Below are 23,293 nucleotides of genomic sequence, written 5' to 3'. Positions count from 1 at the left end.
CAGTCAGAGGTGGGATTTGCTGGTTCTCCAAACTATTCAAAATTTCCACTACTGGTTCTCCAGAACCAATCAGAACCTGCTGAATACCACCTCTGCTTAGTACAGTTACTTCTCGACTTATGACCAAATGCTTAGAAACTGTTCAAAGTTGACAGAGACCTCCCCAGAGATACTACGACCCTGTTCCAAAGTTTCAATGGCCACTCCCCCAAGGTCACATACTTCCATTTTGGTTGCTTGGCAACCAGCCTACATTTATGGCTCTTTGTAGCATCTCAAAGTCAAGGGACCACGTTTTACAATGTTTTTGCCAAAAACCAGCATTTACTTCTAGTTTTTGGCAAAACCGGCCTATAGCAAATAATTGGTTCACTTAATGATTGCCACAAAAAAGGCCATAGAATCAGTCCTGGATCACCCACTTTATGATTATCACAACTTTTGACCATAATGAGCAAGCTCCATTACCATTGTAAGTCAAGGACTATTGATATGTCTATGGATTTTACAGAGGAGGTGTTTTGGGCTCTGAAAAACATTAAAATCGATTGATTCAGGCCAAATTCAGCAAACATCAATCAGAAATGACCATCAGTAGTCCTGGACGTGGTAATTTAAACGATGCAACCAAATTTGCACTTGCCAAAATAATACAGAGATCAAGATTTCCAGTTTATTTCGATGATGCATTATTTCAAATTTTGCTATGCAGTTTATGATATAAATATTCAAGAGACACAAGGATGTCTATTTAGGAAAGAAGAATGTGACATTTTGTTATGTTAGGGAAAGACGGGTGAGGTATATTAGGGAAAATACAAGTTTTATAGCATTTTCTATCTATCTATCTATCTATCTATCTATCTATCTATCTAATCTGGGGCGGGGGGCACAATGGTTCAGTGTTTAAAGATGCCAAGCTTGGAGAGCTGACAGCTTAGGTTTGAGACCTGAACTCCACATAACAGGGTAAGCTCCTGTTCTTGCCCCAGCCCCTTCCCACCTAGCAGTTCAAAAGCATGTAAATGTGAGTAGATAAATAGGTACCACTTTATTGGGAAGGTAACAATATTTCATGTGCCTTTGGTATGTAATCATGCTGGCCACATGATTACAGAAATTGTCTTTGGACAAGACTGGTTCCCTCAGCCAAGAAATGGAGATCAGCACAGGCCTTCGAGTCAGACATGATTGACAGGGAAATCTTTACATCTATATCTACGTCTACATCTATATCTATATCTATGTCTGTTTATCTATATCTATCTATCTATCTATCTATCTATCTATCTATCTATCTATCTATCTATCTATCTATCGTACCCTGTTTCTCCAACAATACAGCCTCCCCCAATAGGAAGTCCCAGCATGTTTTATAGGCATGAAATAAAATTAAGCCCCTCCCCCCCCCAAATTAAGGCCTACATTAAAGCATGCGAAATGGGGGGAAATGGTGGGGGGGCTTGCCGTTAGGAAGTACTTTTGTTGCACACCTGGATATGGTGCTGCCTGCGTTGACCCCGATACAAAGTGCCCCACCAACGCCGAGCTCAACATCCAAGCCGTCGCCGCCCGCCCGCCTGAAGATGCAAGGAGGGGGAATTAAGTCACCCCCCCAAAAGACGGCCTAGCCATTTTTTCGGGGCTCAAAAAAAAAAAAAAAAAAAGACCTGGCCTTATTATATGAGAAACACGGTAGCATCTGACGAATGGTCAGATAAATATAAATAAATATAGGCTACGTTGACATAAATCACACCTATCTCAGATACACCCCATTGTTTGGCATTCAAAGTCACTGACTGTAATATAAAGGAGATGCATAGAAACAGGATAGAGCTCTAAACCCATGGTTTGGCCACCATTTTTACTCTCCCCTCCCCTCCAGCATTCCTGATGACTATTCATTCTAAAAAAAAAATAAATACTTCAGATATTGTACAAAGTGAATCTACCTAAACTGTATTTCATATTTTTTTAAAACCTGAAAAACATTAGCATTTGTAATGTCCTGCATGATACAATGGACAATAAATGTGATTCTCTTGGATGCATTACTTCATAAGGTGGTTGTGAAAATATAATTAAGAGGGACAAAGCCATGCAAATGAATGGAGCTCTATCGAGAAAGGAACCATAGATTCAAAATATAATAAAATATTCACTTGCATGCGTTCAGAAGGTAAGTTAAATCAGTCTTTGGCTACAATCTTCCAATTGACTACTTTATTAAAAGAAAATTCAAGACCTTGGCTGAATGTCCTAAATTTAGGAAAACAGTATCTAGTGTACCTATAATATTCTTATTTTAGAATACATTATATATCTCAGTTGACTAGTGGCCAATACTCACATGTGGCATTTGGAACCACAAGAGAAATGCTCTGCATTTTATGACTGGAGCTGCTTTCTATGAAAGGAAAAACATCACACTTCGAGCCTCCATATGTCTAATTTTGATAACTTCTGGTTGTTGTTGTTTTTTAAAAAAACTACTTTTTAACAACTGCAGATTTGCCAGCACTCACAACTTTTCCATATTAGAGGTTGGTCTCAAATGATCCAGCCAACTAAATGCAACATTTCCCCTGCTTTCCTGATGGTTGAACTGTTTCTGCTATAAATGAAAAAGTCCATATGAGAAGAACAAATAAAGGAGAAAAAAGAAAGATAACATGAATAATGCAGAGAGTTGGATATAAATGGCCTTACAAGTTTGGGTGAATGATTTCTTCAGCTTGCTCAGGGCTGGAATGTCTGTATGACATAGTTAAAAAAAATTCAAGATCAAAAGTCCATTTTTTTAATGTGCATCACACATAAAAATGTATATGGCACGAACGATGAGATGACCCAGTGAGCCCAAATGGAATAAATACTCAGTTTTTGACACCTTAAGAGTGAGTTGCCGAGTTCAGATTTAATTTGAAACTTTGTCTTCTAAATTCTTTGAATTTAAATTTGCAGATGAATGCAGGTGACACAAAACACAGGAATCGTGGAATTGCTATACTGAATTACATGTAGCACTTGCCAAAAGTTTTCAAGCGCCATTCAGATATTAAAACCCTTACAGAAATTGAGCCTAAATATTTAGGAGATGGCCTGTCCTGTTTTGGACTAGTCTGTTTATTTAGATCAATGGGTAAGATCCTTTTGAAGATCTTCAGATGGTCTTTTTTTTTTCTTCCTGGCTATTGCAGAAGACTTTCTCTTGGCTGGTGCTCATATTAAGTACATCCATTTAGGAATTGCATTTGGCTCCTACTCTTTTTACATGAAATTTCCAAAAAAATTAGAATTTTTAGAATTCTTTTTACTAAACTTTTAATGGTTAGATCAGGGGTCCCCAAACTTGGCAACTTTAAGACTTGTGGACTTCAACTCCCAGAATTCCTCAGCCAGCTATGCTTCTCTCAGAATTCTCCAGCCAGTTTGGAGACCTGGGTGAGATGGTTTTATTATGGCAATTACTGATTAAATTTATGTTTTAAGTTTTTAATATTTTTGTTTTAAATTCTGTTAGCCACCTTCAGTGCTCACCAGAGGAGAAAAAGAGGAGGGTAAATCAAATGAGCAAATAATATCAATGCTAATATATTTATATAATAATTACATTTATTTATTATATTTATTTCTCTATATATTATTCTATTATAAATGAACTGGAATCATCCATCTAGGTAAATATTACAAACCAAGAATGGCATCACAAAGTTTGAAGAAGCACAGAAAAGAGTCCCTGTTTCTCACCTGCAAATTAATTTAAGAAATGGAAGGCTTGCATCTTGCCTAAAAAAATTAGAACTGGACGAAATCCTTGAAAGCCACCGCAAGACTCTTGAAAGCCACACTGCATCCTTGTGTGATACCACTCCCGAGTGTCCTCTCTATGAATAGTTTGTCTCTCTCCTTCCCCCTTTTTTTAAATGGGAGTGCTCAAAAGTCAGCTTTTAACGTGGCCGTCTCCTGTTTTGGGAGAGTGATGCATTTAGACGTCTCACGAGGGAAATGTAAGGTGCAGTTTTCATCAAAAACCATAGAAAGTTTGTGTTGGAAGAGACTTTCTCTAGTCCAAGACCCCTATTGAGTACAAAACTAGCATTAAAGTATCCTGACAGGTGGTCGTTATTAAATGGCTTTCAGCTCTCTAAAGGAGGAGTAGAATTCTAGATAGACAAGCTTTTCCTAACATTTAGCCTCGCTGCCTGGGGGTTATGGAATTGAAGACCAATAAATCTGAAGGCCACATGGCTGGAAAAAATCCAAAGAAATTAAGGACAGTGGGCCATATCTAGCTCCTCCTCTTCTACATCCATTTTACAAAAATAAAACTCTACTTCCCTGATTTAATTTAACACATGTTGTCTTTCAAAGTTCAGATCTCTAAGAATCAGAGAAAATCTGATAATATTGGAGATTATGCTTCAAATCCCCTGCATTTTTAAAGTTAAGAGGTGAACCTGTGGAAAGGACATTCCAGGTATCTGTGTTGTACCTATTTCTTTGTCCCAACTAACTTAGCATCTATATCATCTTTCCTTTTAAGTAAAAAAAAAACCCATCAGATTTGGAAAATGGATTATTTAGCTGAGAGATTCTGCATCGGTTGTCCCTTACAATCAGAATGTTTGACCCTAAGGTTCATCTGTATTAATATTTAGGGGAAAAGGAGAAAATTATCAAACAATAAATCTCCTGCATTGCTTTAGTATTCATGCTACATTTAAACAGAAAATATAAAGCCTGAAAATTTTAAGTTGTGTTAGATTTTGCAGCAGAAATTCAAATCCAGAAAGCACACACAGATGTCTAATTCAGTAGGATTCATTAACTTCTTTATATACTTAATAAATGAATAAAATGTACAATACCATAGTAGATTCTTCCAACATAACACAAGCAAAACACAAACAGCAGCTTCAGAGTTTAGAGCAGAAAATAGTTTCAGTTTAGACCTGAGAGCACAGTGTTAAGCCATGCCCAGACAGTTTGCAATCTCAGCCCCCAATTCAGTTCCCATTGGCTGACCTTGTTACCCATGTCTCTGCCAGTTCATGAATATTCTGACATGTTGTCCATAGGAACTTTTCAGCATAGGCTTTGTCAGCTATGCCTCCTGGACTAATTTTTCTCCCAAGTAAAGGTATGGACCAAAAATCTCCAGAACCCTTGCCCTCGTGGATGAGCCATTATGGCATCTTTATGACGCGTGGACTTCAACTCGCAAAATTCTTGAGCCAGCATTGAATTCAGGGGTGGGGTGGGGTGTTGAAGTCCACAGGTTATAAAGGTGCCATAGTTGTCCACTCCTGCTGTATCTATTCTTAGTGTAACACCATCAAAAGCTTTGGGAGAGCCTCCTCCTCCTCTGTATGCACAGCAGCAGTTCAATGTCGTTTCAGTTTTAAATTCAGTAGTTGTAGAATGTAGATACCTTGATGACAATTCTAAGTCATCCAGGTCTGGACCTCCACTTCTATTGAAGGAAAGGGGTTTTCCACTTCAGCATGAATGGATTCCTCCACTCTTCTCTCAAACTGTGTATCTTCCCTTCCCTCAAGAAAGGTGGAAGCCTCAGGCACAACCTACCTGACATTTTTTATCCTGTTCTTGCATCAGTCCCTGGGATGTCACCCTTAATGACCTACCTAAGAGAAGAATTTAGGAGCAATGGCCTTTAACAACTCTCTGCCTACTCAACTAATAAGACACTCAGATAAAGAAATGAAACCACCCTGGACAACATATCTATGGCAGGAGTCCCTAGTCCACCAGTCTGCCAGAAACTGGTCCATGTAAATGAGCAAAGCCCTGTCCATGTATGCACAGAATGCAGGCAGCACATGAAACCATATGCCTTCCGGTCTGTGGAAAAGCCTCTCTCTACAGAAGCAGTCCCTGGCATCCCAAAGTTTGGGCGGCTGCTGATATATGGGGTCCCCCTAGCCAGCTTGCTCAGACAGAAGAAGCTGCTTGGATAAGCCGTGAAACATTTCAAACCCAAACAAGAAAAGAAGTCCAGTTGCCACGACTCAACTTCCAGTCAGAACTTCAACCAGTTCTGTGAGGGCACACTTCGTGCATGGGGAGCATTCAATAAAGAGCAATTTGAGCCTCTCCAGATCACCTTCAAGCCTTCCCCAGCAGTAGAACAGCTGAGACACGGTAATCCACTTTGCCATGTGAATCAGCTCAGTGGCAAAAGGAGGAAATGTAAGACAGAATAGGGCGGGAGTCGGTGGATGGGGCCAACTGATCATCGTTTGTACCGGTTCCGTAGAATCGGTGCGAACCAGGAGCAGCCCACCACTGAGTCAGAGTGTAGAAGAAATGTATAGTAGTAGCTCTTCCGGTTTCCTCTGAGTTTTCACATGTGTTACCGCTTGCATGGGGGAGAACTGGTCTTCCAAAGCAGGGGTCTCCAACCTTGGCAACTTTTAGACTTGTAGACTTCAACTCCCAGAGTTCCTCTACCAGCAAAGCTCTGGAAGTTGAAGTCCACAAGTCTTAAAGTTGCCAAGGTTGGAGACCCCTGTTCCAAAGCACATCATTCATTCAATTGACACCCGATCTTTTTGCTTAGGCCAGCATTCAAGGTGATGAAACCAAACACAGGCAGACCTCAACTTATATCCAGTTGTTTTACAACTGTTCAGAGTTATGATAAGGTTGGAAGAGGTGTTTATTAAAGCACCTTGGCCATTATAAAATGCTTTCTCCCTCCCTTCCACAGTCACGTAGTTGCGTATCAGGAACTTGGAAAATGGCTCACCTTTACGACTGGTTGCAGGGACCCACATCACATTAATTTGTGGCTTTTTTTGCTGGTTTCCAGCAAAACTGCCCACTTTTAGACTTTGTTCGCTTAATGACTGCACTGTTCACTTAATAACTGCGTGATTCACTTAACGAGTGTAATGATTCACTTAATGGCCACAGTGAAAAATATAATTTAAAAAACTAGGTTGGGTCACGTGGGTGCCTCAGTTTACAATCCCAACTACTAATGATTGGATTTCTGCTCTCAATTGTGGTCGTCAGTTGAGAACTACCTGTAGAAAAGACGGAAACCGAAATGTTCTAGATCTTGCTACACTTAACGAAGTGGCTGAACATGATGGCCAGGTGCATCTTCCCTGCTAAGATAATGGCTGAGCTCCAGTAAGACACTGGAGCCCAGATGATCCAATTTCAACTTAATCAAGTTTTAATGCATTGCATTAAACAAGCCATCAAATCTGGGATTTTTTGCTTCCATTTTGGGCTGATCAAATCTCACCTCATTCTTTTACCCTTTTCTAGAGTTGGTGGATATAAAATCATTTCGGCAACAATTTTAAGAAGGTAGGGGTTTTTTTTCCCCTAGTGTAGGAAGTTAGCGCCCACCCCTCTCCTAGAAAAATGAAATATCCTAGGAAATATTAAAAAGGCAGAATATTTCCTCTAGAAGGGAAGTAGAAACTCAGAGAGGCAGAAGCTTTGTTAATGGGCAGGCCATTAAGGCCTGGGCCAGCGTATTCTACATAACAAAGGCCTCTACCTATCTCACCACCTGGCCTGGGAAGATTGCATCAGCCAGCACTCAGGTGAAGCCATGTGGTCCAGCTAAGACTCCCGCCCCTGGGAGTCTGACAGCCAATGGGATACATTTCTTAAACAGGAACAGGAAACACTACGCTGGGGCCCAACAGTGGGTATAAAACTAAGGGTCTCTCAGCATTTTGGCCCTTCTTTTCCTTCACCCAACATCTTGAAGTATGTGATCGTCCTTTTCACTTTGGAGCTCCAAACCACGTGGTCCTGCTGTCCACCATTAAACCATCTTTCCAAACAGCCTCCATGTTTCCAGTGTCCTTTTCCCCACTTGGAACTGAACCCAGAAGGATATTTCTTCCAACAATTGTTTTCACATTTACCCTAGGCTGCAGTAATGAAGAGCTAAAAGGGACATTTGCAGTAATTCTTCCTATAATGTTGATCCTTCTCTGGCCCGGTTTTGGGAAAGAAGCGGGGTGGGGGGGGGAAGAGTAGCGGGGCACAGCAAAGCAGACATAACGATCTGGCAAAATGAGAAGCGGCTTCAGCATGTGTCAATCTTTTGTGTCAAAAACATCGGAGCTGATTTAAAGCTGTATATTTAGCTCAAATGGAAAAGTGTTAAAATCTCCAGTATGGTCTCTGCTCCATTAACTCCCATCCCAATTTAACATGCTTCATCGTTCTGGGACAACAGACACTGCTATGCGACCTCTTCCTAAGCAAACAGGGTTTTGTTTCCATAAAACATCTGGGCTGGGAAGCCGGCTCACGAAGCAGCTGCGGAATACACTTGGCCATTTTTAAACAGAGAACTAAGAAACTTTTATTTCCTTGCAAGAAGGAAAGAAAATGTCTTCCCCCCCCCCCTTTTTTGGCCAGGCAGGGGGGGAGGCGACCGCCATCGAAGGAGAAAGCAAATTTTGGCTGTGCCCGTTGTTTTCATTATTCAGCCAAAGGAAAAAAATGTTGGCTGTCCAAGGTTTTATTAAAACACACGCGTGCGTGCACATTTTTTTTTTTTCACCCCCTAAAGGTTTTGACAAAAGTGATACCATTCATGAAGTCGGACAGGGCCGCCTTTCATATGCACAAAGCCGGTTTGAATTGCTCAAGCCCAGGACTGAGAAAATTGATGGAATCCAGTTTGTATCAATGGTGAAAGAGTGGGTGCACATGGCCGAACAGGCTGCCTGTGTTCAGCCAGGATACCCTTCCCAATGGAAGGCATTGAAGCCCCTGGCGAGCACAGGATAAGCTCGGGGAAGGAAAAAGGACGGGGCTTTGCACAGCTTCGAGGCATATACTGCTGTAATCTCCTCCAGGTATTTAATTAAAATGTCATCACGACTAAAAGGGGGCTTTTTAACAAGAGCTGTTTCACACCTTACGCAGATAAGATCCCAAGGGTGTCACCATCAAGCCAGACTCATCCCTGGGTTTTTAGACAAACGCGTTATTCAATTTGCACTAGAGGACAGAGAATGAAAGAGTTTGCACATGAAAGTTTTTTGGGCATACAATGAAACATGTCATGTATGGAAGAGACAAAAAAACAACAACAACCTCCTGCTCACTACAGAGCTTATATAAATGACAATTTCCTTCAATGCGTATACAGGAAAATATTAATTTGCTGTCATTCTTCTCCAGACCCTTGTCCCCCTCCCCTCAAATTCTTCTCCACTACAAATAAAATCTGGTTGTGGATAATGTTATGGTAAATGATATATAATGGATTATCAACTGGGGTGGGGACTTCTCAATAGCCTTTTCCTTTTTATACCCTTCTGTCATATTCTCTTAAAAGTTGCTAAGTTGCTAAGGTATAACTTGTTTTTTTGCAAAAGAACACTAAATAGGGAAGGATTATAAGTAGTTTCCCCTCCGAAAATTAGTGGTGTTGCACTTATAAATCAAAACAAAAAATTACTTTGCAAAATCTACCCTACCTTTTTTTTTTAAACACCCCCCCACCAAAAAAAAAAAGTTTCCTTCAAATGGAAAAGAACCGTCTATTTTATGTCCTTCCTTCTCCTGGTGATGTTTTCAAGTTTAGATGCCAGTTGGAGGTAGTGGATGATGCTACTGGAAGGTTGTTTGTCTGTTATACATTTTTCCCTCCATGAAGACTTCCTGGCTACCCACACTTCCCGGTCTAGTTTTTTTTTTTTTTTTAAACAACAACATAGCACTGGAAGGGTTTCTACATGAAATCTTCTCTTGGAACATCAAAACAAGCCAGGAAGCCAGAGGAACTGTGGACAGCTGAATAAAATTGCAAGATATTCACACATAGACTTCAGCCACTTTGGAATTAAATAAATTTGTGGAAGAAGCTTGTTCCACTTATGAGAAATTTATCAACATCTTCTAACTATTCATGGACTAATAGCAGCTTTGTGTGTGTGTGAGAGAGACAGAAAAAGTCAAAAAGACAACTTCAACTGCACCCATCCTGCCCAGGGGACATTTCTGATTAACTATAATTTGGCAAAAATCAAAGCAGTGGGATCAACACCCCTAAGATGGCAACAAGCAGTTCTGCTTTGCATTCTTCTTCTTCTTTTTACAAACCAATACAAAATATATGTTCCATTGTATTTATTTATAAAATTACTCGTTGCCTGGTTCCATGTACCAAGCACTCAAGCTTATTTAAAAGTCAAAATAAATTACTATAAATGCTACAAGAAAATCTCACTGAAAACAGAACATTAGACACATTCAAGAAAGCCTCTTAGAATGAAAGATTAGAAGCAGGAAGTAGCAACAAGACAATTGTAACCAAAAAAAATACCATTGTGCTAAGGAAAAACAGGAGAAGGAGAGGGAGAGGGGAGAGAGGGAAAGGGGGAAGGGAAGGGGAGAGGGAGGGGATTGCAGGAGAATGGGTGAGGGAGGGAGAGGAAGAAGGGAGGGGAAAGGAAGAAGGGGAGGGGATAAGAGGAGGGGAGGGAAAAGAAGGGAGAGGTGGAAGGAGAAAAAGGGGCGAGGGAGAGGGAGAAGGGAGGAGAGAAAGTGAAAGGAGAAGGGAAAGGGGTAAGGAAAGGAAAAATGAAAGGGAGAAGGGAGAATTTATTGGTAAAAATGAATAATGGAAGTCATTTGATGGATCAACCCAACCGAAAGGCCCTCCAGAAATTAGATGTGTAGTACTACACAGCCCCAGGATCATCTCTGCTTTTAAGATCTGCTACCAAACTCTTATTCTTAAATTGCTGGCAAGTTAGAATTGGCTACAAAGACCCGTACAAAACCGTAATTCTACATATGCAAACCACACTTCTGAAAGAGAGATTGCAACTCAGTGGCGGAGATGCTCTTAGTAAACCTTCTCAGATAGACGGATTAAGATGATTTCTTTGGCTGCTTTGACATCAAAAGTGCTTGTTCAAATAGCTGGCAACAGAGGAGGCTGCCTTTTTACCTCCATCAAGGCAGCAGAAGGGGGGGGGGAGAGTATCAGGAGCTGTAAATATTGCTGATCCTATCATTATTAATGACATTCCAAAGCCACCTACTTTACATATTTAAGTAATTTAAGTATTATATTTCATCCTGCCGGAGTGAGACCTTTAGAGGTTGTAATTGGACGAGTGCGAGAAATCTGCAATTTGCAGCTCCTGGAAACTTAAAAAGGAGAATATGACAACAGGCAATATATATAAGATAAAATGCACAGAACTACACATTAAAGGATGTCATTCTCAGTCATGAAAGCAATGAAATCCTCTCTTTCCCTGTCTGTAATGTGTGCTGCTTAAAAAAAGAGAGGAAAATTCCTCCCTCCCTCCTTAAATTCCTCATGGATCAAAATGTTCTAATTTGACAGTTGATAAAACATATGTTGATAAATTATTCCCCAGCTTCGTTGAAGAAGGATGCGAGGAGGAGGAATAACGAGCTATAAATATTTCTTTAATTTTTTTTAAAAAATAAACAAAACAGATTCTTGACTTACTGTGAATTTAACTGAGGATAACTTCTTAACAACATTCATCTAGGCCAATTTTTTAAATTAAAAAAAAAAATAAAGCTCAAAGTGTGAAGATTCACAACAATTATAATAATTGCCACAATAATTCGCATCCAACTTATGCAAGGAAGTATCATAATAAATGGAAAAGGAGTTAAGCTTTGACCTCCTTATTGCATATTTCATCTCCCACTCACATATATTTAATGCTGTACACAATTATGTAATATACTTACAATTACATAATAAAATAAAAGCAGAGAGAGCAAAGAAACAGTTTGGGCCACATCAGATCTTTCTCTGGAGCTATATATAAATTCCCTCTGTGATCCGACAGAGATACAGGAACAAGTTCGTGTCAGTAAAACTGTATGTGAGTCATACAGGCTATCAACTGATTGATGAACAAATTCAATAAATAGCAATTGTTCTAATTCCCACTCTTTCCCTGAATTCCTTTGGATTTTAATGCTTTTTGAAAATAAAACGTTCACAGGCAGATGTATGTGCCAATTATTGAACAGGCATGATTTTATAACGTGTAGGGAAAATGCAAAAGGTTAGAATGATGGCTGGGACATGGCCAAGATTTCTGGATAGGAAAATTCTCGGTGATTTCACCAGAAAGTTTAACACTTCTCCTTTGCTTAGTTTTAGAGGAACTGTACTGAGGCTGGCTTCAAAATTTAAGGAGTTAAGAAATGCCTCCTCTTAGATCCTTTTGCACTACATAATAATTTGAAAACAGGAAGAGATTCTTTATTAATAGGACGTCCAGAAGCACATTCTGTTTCAAAAAGCTTAATTATAGTCCAACAAGTTTGAATTAGTTGTGATAGGAGATACATATGGTAAACCCTTAGTAATAAACTTATGGCAGTTTGTTTTTTGAAGCTGCATGAAAACTCTCCATCTTCTGAATTCTGGACCTTTTATTTCTCTGTCTCTAATTTAGATTTAGATCTAGATGCCTGTGAGACTGTTGGTCCTTGACAGACATTAGACACATCAGTCTTGCTACAAATTAATCACATTATCGGCTGTGTCACAAATAATAGAAGATGAAAACTCAAGTTAAGAATTAAACTTTATTTTTGGTTTTATTCCATACTTTTACAGAGTAGAGGGACATACCTTCTTATTGCCTTTCAGTTATTTGGATCAAAGGCAACCTCCAAGATTTGTTTGAGAGGCCAAATTGCTCGATTATATTCACAACGGAACATGCGAAATTGCCAGCACCTTCAGCTTGAAGAAAGAACCAAAGCAACTATACAGTTCCATGTTCAGAAGAACCTGCTATGGAGCCTTCATACAAATAAAATGCAGGTAAATCCCTATTTGATTATCTTTGGATTCATCTTCTGCTAAACCGGGATATCTAACCATGATTTGTAGAATCACATGGAAAACTCACAGCTGATATTGACAAACCAAACTGACAAATTAAACACATAGTGGACTAAGCCGTAATGTACTTGAACCACATTCTGGCTTAGCCTGTTATAATAACTTGCCACTGATTCAGACCTAACTCGGATCTTTTTCCATGTTACATGACATGCCAATGGGGGAAGGCACCACATTTATCAAGCTATGAGATAGAAAGCCATCCTCTAATTCAAAAGATGGTAGCTTGCTCCAGTTCACACAGAACAGCTCTAAGTCCTTGTTCACCTTCTGAACATATAAAAACAATAGCCAAAGAAAAAAGTTAAGAGAAAAATATTTAATATGTGAATATTCTACAGCATACTTCCTTGCCATCCAAATCAAGGCATAACTTATTTCAACTATTGTTTATCTACTACAATTGAATATTCTGTACATGCAACACAGATACACAGAAAGACCCCCAATAGCTACCACTGCAGATGTGATGATGTGGGAGATAGGAACACATTTTGTCATCTTTGAATGCAGAAGGCAATCAAGCAATAATCATGGTCAAAACTCCAGGAGAATTCTGTTTTTATACTCTAACATAACTCCAAGTTAACCAAATTTCAACCAATAATTTCATAGATATGGTCTGGTGATAGAACACACAGTTTTATGCAGAAATTCTTGATGTTAATTTTCAGCATTCTCCCTTATTTATTTATTTTTACTGAACAATTTATATGCAATCCTAAGAAAGAAAGAAAAATATCAGGGCAGCTCAGAAAACATTTTTAAAGCCTCTGGTCTAACAACTTATCCAGAAGAAAAACAAACATTAGAAGATGTGAAAGATCCTTAAATGCTTGACACCTAATAGTCCCTTCATATACTGTATTTAGGACTACATCATCCATCAATCCAAAAAAGCATAGCTGGGTTCAGGAAATTTCATAGTTACATTTTAAACATCTGGAGGAAAAATACAAACTGTGCAGTATGAAGCAGACCATGTTCTGATTAATCTGCCAGTCTTCAACTACTGTATAGAATGGGACTCAGGTTTATATTTCTCCCAAATTTGGACTATGAGAAAATATAAATGCAGTTTAAAGTCTGTTTTCTGGATTTTTTTTTTAGTACCCAGGTTAAGGCAGAAACATAATGATAATTCAAATTATATAAAAAATGAACACAGAACACAGAAAGTTCTATCCATTCCTGACCTGACATACCGTTCCTTTCTGTTTAAGGTGTAATACACTTTGATGACTTAGAATAGGAAGGAATATTTTAGTAGTAATAATAATAATAATACCACCTCCAAATCAGTTAATAAGCAAATTTGCTGTCACTACTTCATGTTTTAGCACAATTTCATTTCTTTCACAATATTCCTTGAAAATAAATTTAGTAACTTTTCACTGGCTGTGTGCCTAATGTACTAAAATTTAAGAAGTCAAAATTTTCAATCTGCTGTTCTAAAAGGGGCCCTTTTTACCGCTTGCAGTGGCTAAGATGAAACATAATTATGTCATTCCCTACCTGCATGTCCAGCCACCTAAAATTCAGCTGACTTGGTTATAGCAGAAATATATAACCCAAGTCCCTGTAGTTCCATTTGGAACCCCTTATCTTTGGAAGTAGCCAAAAGTTAGTTCTATGTTGTATGGTTTTTAAAAAAAAACTGAAGAGGAGAAATACGAAACAGGTGGGGAGTAATCAGATTAATACTACTTAATTAGTCCAAACATTTAAACTCTTATTAAATTTGAATATATTTAAAAGTCACCCAAAAGTCCAAGACGAAGTTTGCTCAGAATCTCGCACGTTGGCGTTACACAGAGAAAAGAATAATCTTACTGATCATCTCAATTCTCTTCAAAGATAGTGATCTGACAGTCTGGAAAATCCTACCAGCATTTAAGTATATCAGACTGCTTGGATCTCTTCCCACTGAAATCAACAGCTTGGAATTCCCATCAGCTCACATCTCTGCAAGATTATCTAGCACTCGGTATTGATCACTATCTGCATCACTCCTGGTGGCCCTGTGTGATCAAACAGAGGTAGGATCTAGGCCAGCATTCTCTATGAACAGCAGCTACATGGGTCATCAGGAAATGCAACAAAGATGAGATGCTTCTTTGGCGAGCTAAGTTTCTTCTTGTGGCAAAGAGGCATTAATAGGTCTTCACAAAGTTGTCTTGACTCTCTTGTTTTAGAGCCATCTAAGCTATCAGCCGTCACCACACCTGGTGACAGAAAAACCGCATAAGCATCGAGGAAAGAATGACAGAGGAACTGACACACTGCAAATTGCCCCAAGAAATGATTGCAGTGGAGAGACACACTAGCCTTGGCATAAGCGGAAAGGCTAAGCCGTTCATTATGCCATAAGATTTCACAAACTACACTTCACTTCATCAATTGCACAGAATATGATCCTTAAAGAGTACGTATATATACCCCAGCTTAGAAAAGGAGGAGATAGTTGGAAGGAGAGGTTCAAAGAATATGAAGCAAAATAATGCATCGTTGAAAGTCAAAAATCTGCTGAATTCATATTTCTAGTGTTGCAATGCATTTTTGAGTGTTTTAAGCATCATAAGTATTGCCTATAAATCTACAGCTCGGGAGAAAATGAAGATGCAGATTTCTATCAAAAGGCATATTTAAAGAGGCTTTAAAAAACATAGATTAATATGAAACTAGAACAGAATTTTAGGTAAACAAATGATATTCCTCCAAACTGGGTCAGATCTGCACATGCTTCGTATATTTGTGTGCATTTTTACTATGACCAAAAAGGGTTACCTAACCAAAAGCTGCATAATGAATCTAGAAAAGAAGCATAACTTGAACACAACTCCCATTCAAAAGCCAACATATCATTTATGGCATTGATTGGTTTTGAATAACATCTACTCTTCATGCGTCTAAATCATTGACAGGCATAAATTGAGCTTTATCCACCCAAATAAAATAAACATTTTCTGAATGTTGACAGACACTATAAGGCAAGGAACTTTCTGTTCAGGAGAATTTGCAGTATTTCAGAATTAAAGGGATTTCTTTTAATGGCAGAATTTGTAAAGGAGAGAACGGAAGACTGTATTTTTAAACAATGTATGCATCATTTCACGGCAACTTAGAAAGCCCATCCTATTTAACAAAAGAATATTCACGACATGTAGAGAAGCATTGCATCTGTGTACTATATGTGTATATAAACACCTTTAAAGCCTCACATAGCTTGTAAGTTTGAAAATGTAAAAAAATGCTTTTAAGAAAAGAATTGTGACTACATAGAGATTTGATCATTGAGATATTAAAAGCAATATAGAAAGTCGAAATCCCACAGGATTCTGAATTATCCATTATAATAAATAATTGTTAACAACAGATAACTTGGAGAATTATTTTTTTTTTTTAATTAAAAGTTCCAACAAAATGAGCCTGGCCCTTTTGAAGGAGCTCCATGTCTCTCACAAATGGATGAGATACAAGAACTAGCACTGCATTGTTGTTGAGGATCAAGGCCAAATTTCACACCATTGCAATAGTATGGAATGGTGTTATTATGCTAAGGGAAAGAAAGTTGTTAGCTGTGGATACAGAGGCTTTGCATAACACTATTTCACAACTTAAAATCAGTATGTCAAAGTGTCCCAAAAAGAGGAATGTTAGGGCAGCGTAGCTGTTCAAATAAGACTTCAGTGAATATAACCTACTATATTCTAATGTGATTTCAAGTATCTACGATTGCATTTTAGAAACTTTAGAAAGTTTCTGGTTAGTATAAATGAGGATTGCTGGCTTACGCTTGTTGCTAAATCCCTTGACCTTCCTCTTACATTCTATGAACAAATTGTGTTACTTAAACAAAATGCACCTAATATATAAGGTTTACTCTAACAGCAGGAGAAGATTAAAGAACAGTGTTTAATTTAAGAAACATGAAAAAGCTGATGAGATGCTCGGATTTAAATGGAATGAAAACCTTTTAAACTGTTTAGAACAGCAATGGATAAACCTTTGCCAAACTAGCTATCCCACAAGAAAACCAAATCAGCAATTCTGTCATCTTTTGGAAGACGATTTAAATTAAGATTATGAATGTGATGTGTAATATATTAAGACAAAATTTATAACCCAAAAGGGGAACAGGAAGGGAAGATTTAGGTGCTTAACTTTCTTACAGAAATCAATGAGATATACATTGAATAGATAAATGCCACTATATCTTTATATAATTAAGTCAACTATTGGAATATAATGCTTAAAGACTTTTTTTTTTAAAGTGAAACTGGAATTCAGTATTAGTTCATGCATTGTTGGTCACTTGGTTCTAAAATGCAGCTTATATTTTCCCTGAATTCATGATTTTGTGAATAATGGGTTTGAAACAGATTAAAAAAATCAGATTGGCTTGCTCCATTTTATTTTATAGATGGTGCCACAATTACCGTTATCAGCACACACTACCCGTTTACCATCATACAGGTGTTAGATTGGGATGCCAAAAATCTTTCTCTCTCAATTGCACATGTATTTGGACACACTGCTTATTTCCAAAAGTGTAAAATTACTGGCCTTTGCTAATGTAATGTATCTGCACATTCGGCATTTATTATGCTCATCTACTCCAACCAATAGAATGGTCAGGAGTAGCCAGGAATATCATGCATACTGGAAAACAAGAGAAAATAGACAAAAACTGCCCAGCAGATTTGAAAGGAAGACAACTTTGTTTCATTTTCTTAATGGTTAAAATGGGGCACATTTTACTACAAAGTCTTGAGAGCCCAACATAAATGCCACCACCGGATTTTAAGTTTACCCTTTTCCAATCCAAGCACAGCAAATCACACACACACACACACACACACACACACCAATCTGCACAATTGCAACTCTTCTCTCATCTAGATTTTATTGCATGACAAACAACTCCACCACATTTATAACATGTATCGTTTGGACACACCACCTTCCAGGAGCTTCTCAACCTGGCAACAGTTAGGAACATAGTGAGGTGAGGGAGTGATTTGCAAGGATGTGTGTTCCTATCTATTCTGCTCTCAAACACACCCCCTAGTGGTTGATTCACTTTAGGCATTGGGGGACCATCTCAAACTTTAAAAAATGATCCTCAAGAACATGCAGATCAATCACGACCAGACCAAATATCTAACTGAACCCTGAAGGGATTGCAGTGCATTTAAGAATGAGTTATTTCATCTCTCTCTCTCTCTCTCTCTCTCACACACACACACACACACACACAGAATCGGTTTACACAGAAAAGCAGCCTTGCCTACTTGGACATCAGCATCACTCTGTTGCGGTCGTTGCTGTTTTAAATAATACAAAAAGTTATAATACAAAAAGTTAAGTTTCCCAAACATCTCCCCTCCCTTTTCACGGGATGGCCTAAATCTATAAATCCCAAGGGTTAGTGAAGAATATAATTTATAAAATATTTAATGAAGGTGCACATTTAGAGAAGGAAGAAGAAAGTAGAAAGAGGTCTGAGCGAATGCTTGCAAGGGAATCAAGCTTACTTTTATTCACTTTGGCTGGAAAAAACAGTCCTGAGCACTCCGCTGTGCTGATCTGCAGGAACAGCACTGACTGGGGGATGTTCTACAGAAACCATATTTTGGCATGCCAAATCTCCTTCTTAAAACAAAACCTTCAAGGAAGGCTTTGGCATAGTAGAAGAACTGCGGGTGGGGGGGGGAGTGTCATTTTTCGCAATGTTGTTTTAATACAAAACGACCGAAATTTGGAGGATTGGCTTCTTTTTTGAGCTTTTACAAGGATGCTGAACTTACTATTCCCAAATTGGAGGAAGATGTCAAGAACCAGCAAATGTCTGTAAATCTTGCTGCATGTTAACACCTCACCCCCAAATCAATAAGTGTGTGTGTGCATGTTTGTGATAAGTAATTAAATTTAGTGTAACCGTGAAAATCACCCAGCTCCTTCCCCTCCAGCTAGTTGTTTTCTGTCTCACGTGTATTGCTCCATATGTACTCTCTACATCTACATAAATGCACCATGATTGAAATCAACATATCAATTCCATAAGGCAACCAAGAAAACCTCATCCAATTCCTATCAAAAAAGCACCTGGGTTGAAACAACAAGCGAGGGCATTTATAACAAAGTACTGGCATCGTTTTAGTTTTCTCCAAGATGCGGCAATTCCTGTGTTTTCATTATACAATGCACAACAGAAGCTGGAAAAAAGAACCACGCTTCCTCCCTCCCTTAAAGTACCAATCGTACTTTGCACACCGTATTCATGCGCAAACGTTTTAAAGATTGATGGCTTTCAACTAAGGAAGAGGCTGCCACCCCTTTCTTTCTTTCTCCTTCTCTCAGTAACTCTTTGAAGACCAAAGACAAGATAGTAACTTGGTTTGACACTTGACAATAAACACCACAAGGTTCCTTCCACTAAAGAAATTGTTTCTTACTTCATCCTCAGAGTTAACTCCAGCTCAGCTTTTCCTTATTTCCTCTCAGTGGACAAATTTACTGAAACCTTCATTCAGAAGGATTCAAACGGCAAGCTCAGTCACAACGTACATCCAACATGTTTCCTAGAGATCCTAAAAACCAAGCGTGGTAAATAAAAGCAAGTAAGTGCCAAACAAACTGGGGGCAGAAAAAGCATTAATGCCTCCTCATAAATATTGTTTGGCCAGAATGGAAGTTTGTAGCTATTCCCAGTTTCAGTGTTTTGGTCTAGAATGAATAATAATGTTATTTGATACAATCCCCATCAATCAATTGCAAAAGGCAACTCTACTTGGGACAGTTTACATTCTGCCAAGATACTTTTAACGCAATCATTCAACAACATCTGCCTATTCCAGGTCCTTGGGAAGGACTTGATAGCTGGATAAAAATGCCAAACATCTGGCTGAGTGTAATAATAATGATGATGAGGATGATGGTGAGGATGATGATGTCAATATTTGTGATACCTTTTTAAATGTTCAGTTGACTGAATAATAATAATAATAATAATAATAATAATAATAATAATAATAATAATAATAATAATAATAATAATAATAGTACAAGCTTTGGCTTTTAAAGGAAAGCCTTCGGTACAACTTACCCTATGCTGATGGTCATAAGATTGGTTAGGCTATTATCCCCCTGCTGTCTGGGATGATGAGACTTGTGAATTTAGGGAGCGTTAGATTGGGCACAATTGCTTCAGAACATTCTTTGAGAGAGACAGATTCAGCAATGCCTACTTTCCTATATTTCCTGTTGGTGTTGAGTGAAATGGGAGACCAAGAATAAAAGAATACACTTTGGAACACTGTTTCCAAAGTGCAACAATTAAGATATTTTAAAAAGAATCTTAAATTTTCCTTGCCAGATGCTACTTAAATTAGTTTCCCCCCCCTTCTTTTTACAGCAAGTCAGTCAAAATGTTACCTTTATTTTTTCCTGAAATACTTTTTTCTTTTAGTTCTCTAATCTTTAGTATGAGAAGAGTCTACCTTTCACTATAAAGTTGCACTAATTCATGCATAAATATATGGTTCTGAATAGCTCATGAATTTAACATCACCTATATCCACAAATATCAAGTATTCCCTTTCTCTTTTCTTATTTCAATATACAAGAATTTATGAAGAGTTTTAAACTTCACCACAGGCATTTTTCAGCTCACAGTCATTCTTACAAGTTCTAGATTGTGAGGATGCTGTTACAAGATTCTCTGCTTATGGAAATCAAAACTTTACTTGGACTTGTCCACATTAGACTGCTGTAGGACACCGTCTTATTTGCACAGAAAGGGAATTCAAATACACAGAGCCATGTGTTTTACATAGAATTAAGAACAAGTTAATTTAATTAGACTTATTTTAACTGTATTTAGAATGGCTGCCTTTAAAAAAAAATCCCTAGCAAAAAATATGACAATTATATCTATCAGAGAAATAGGATGCTCCATCCAGTTAGAAGCTTCCAGTGTGTTGCAATTTCAGAGTTTGTATATGTAGTTGTATATGTAGTTTGGGCTGTATGAAGCATCTTCTAACATGTTGGCAGAACTATACAGGCACATGTTGGGATCATCAGCTTGCCTAAAATTGCTAAGCTTATCCTGATTTTAAATCAATCAATTGGACATGGAAATTCACAAAACTGAACTGAGTTATTATAAATATCGCTCCAGATTTCTGCCTCATTTTTCACTGGATGCTCTAGAGATTTTCCATCCCAAGCTTCTCTGTGATCAAAGTTAAAACAAACTCATGGGAACCAAAGCAGTACTCAGATTTAAAAAAATTAAAAGGAAAAAAAAAACCCTGAATAAGGTCCTTTCCTATGAAAGCCATGAATTTTCTTCACAAAGTTAAGGTGAAGTTCTAAGAGTTTTAAAATTCTGTCCAAACTGAACAAAAAACAAAGAAACAAACGGTACAGGTCCTACAAAAGGTACAGTAGATGACTTGATAAATGACAATGAAACCAAAATTCCTCCAATTATACATTTTTACCCCTCACAGCTTCATAAAAAGATATATATGTAAAATGGGCCTTAAGACCATTTAGCAAGCTATAGCTTAGTCTGACAGGTGAAAACACTTATTTAACAAAATGCATTTTTTTAAAAAACCATTAAGAGCCAGGCTGGAGAAAAGGGGAGGGGAGGGGTTGATTTCCCCCCCCCCTCCTTGCAAATTGTACAAATTCTGCAGTAAATAAAATGCACAACCTGTCCTATACACTTTACCATGTGTATGCAACTACAGTCAAACACAGAGAATGTAAACAAATGGTAATGATTAACAGAGATATTGGTTTGGATTACTAGCTAAAACCACAGATGGAAAATGGTAAATAAAAAAGAATTAGACAACAAGGTTTCTTTTCTTTAAAAAAAATAATATTGCTATCAACATAACTCAATAGACTTATGTCTGTGAAAACTAATTAACGCATAGATTATTATAACCAGCCCTTCCTTCGGCCCTTCCCGAGCATTAATAAATTTCTGAATGCACACCCCAGTTTATAAAAGAGAGAGAGAGAGAAAGAGAAAGAAAGACTCCAATTTAGGTTTTTTCCTATGCTCAAAACCTTTGCTTCCAAATTAACACCAATCCTTGTTCTTTAAAACAGAAAGTACACCAACAGTGCTTGGGGTTGTGGGTGGGAAGCAGAGCCTGCCTTTTACACTCTTATCTGCCTCACCTATTAAACTTGTACAAAAAGTTAAAGCACACACACACCCTGAGTTTGCTTCTCTGCCAGCCTCTCCTGATTGCATCGGACAGAGCTGGCAAAATACTTTCTCCAGGTTTTGCCCGGAAGAAAATGATTATCCGCAGGTCAATTTAGGGAATGCTAAGAAAAGCACTTCGACTCTTCCCAGTGTGTTCCCATCACAATATTAAGAGGTGAGGGGGGGTGGGAGCTGTAAATGTCAGAGATTTTCAACAAAGGAGAGGAATTAATTGAATCTAATAAAATCTTGGAAGGAGCTCAGAAGCTCCAGTTCAAGGTGTTTTCTGAATCAGCTTGAGAAGTGGTTATTTTTTTTTCCTCTCCACAAATTCAGAAACAGAGGAATAGTCGTATCTGCATACATTCGGATCCTGGTTATTATTGTGTTTTATTCACCGAGGAGTAGTCCCTGCACTTCCTCTCCTTTCTTAAGATCTCCTCCCCACCTCCCTGCCTTTTACTATCGAATTCACCCACTTCGGCAGTGAACAGCTTGACTTCCCATATTTTTCACCAGCTGGTCTATCACCTAGCCTGCACTACAGACTCACTTGCAACCAAATGTTTATGCAGAAGGTAGTTTTCATGAAACTTTGGTGTGAGAGGAGAGGGGTGATAGATTTGGCTTTTTCTTTCTTTCTTTCTTTCTTTCTTTCTTTCTTTCTTTCTTTCTTTCTTTCTTTCTTTCTTTCTTTCTTTCTTTCTCTTTCTTTTTCTTCCCCTATTTCCAAGAGCTAAGTTTCACTCAACTCTTTACAACTAAACAAGACATACATGCAGGATTTAGCAGGAAAAAAAAGGGGGGGGGGAACGGGGCAAGGGAGGAAGGGAGCATCCCGATTCACCCGCACAAGGAATTGGGCAAAGGCGGTTGAAAAACGCCTCTTTGAAGACCCCGTTGCCCCAAAAGTCGAGATTTATGGGGAAAATAAACAGTCTCCAGGAATGTTAAAACTCTGGCAAGTGTGTCCCTCCGATGGAAAGAGGGTAAGGAAACAGATGGTAACCCAAATAAACCGTAAATTAGAGAGAGAGAGAAAAAAAGATCTCTGACACACGGGTGACAAAGCTGCAGGAATCACCTCCGAAGGAAGATCTTATAAGATTTATTCATTTATTCATTTA

The 23,293-nt window shown here is 38.3% G+C and overlaps 1 protein-coding gene across 7 annotated transcripts in view; it reads right to left on the bottom strand.

Annotated features, from left to right (window-relative positions):
* The window catches only part of SOX5 (SRY-box transcription factor 5), a 1,005,438-nt gene that overhangs the window by 490,878 nt on the left and 491,267 nt on the right, over positions 1–23,293 (bottom strand). The gene's annotated exons all lie outside the window — the stretch shown is intronic.

This window comes from Pseudonaja textilis, chromosome 5 (genome assembly GCF_049901715.1).
Source record: "Pseudonaja textilis isolate UNSWEBS1 chromosome 5, rPseTex1.2, whole genome shotgun sequence".
In the NCBI taxonomy this organism is placed as follows: Eukaryota; Metazoa; Chordata; class Lepidosauria; order Squamata; family Elapidae; genus Pseudonaja; species Pseudonaja textilis.
The sequence above is the reverse complement of the archived record's forward strand: the minus strand, read 5'-3'. Positions and strand labels throughout refer to the sequence as shown.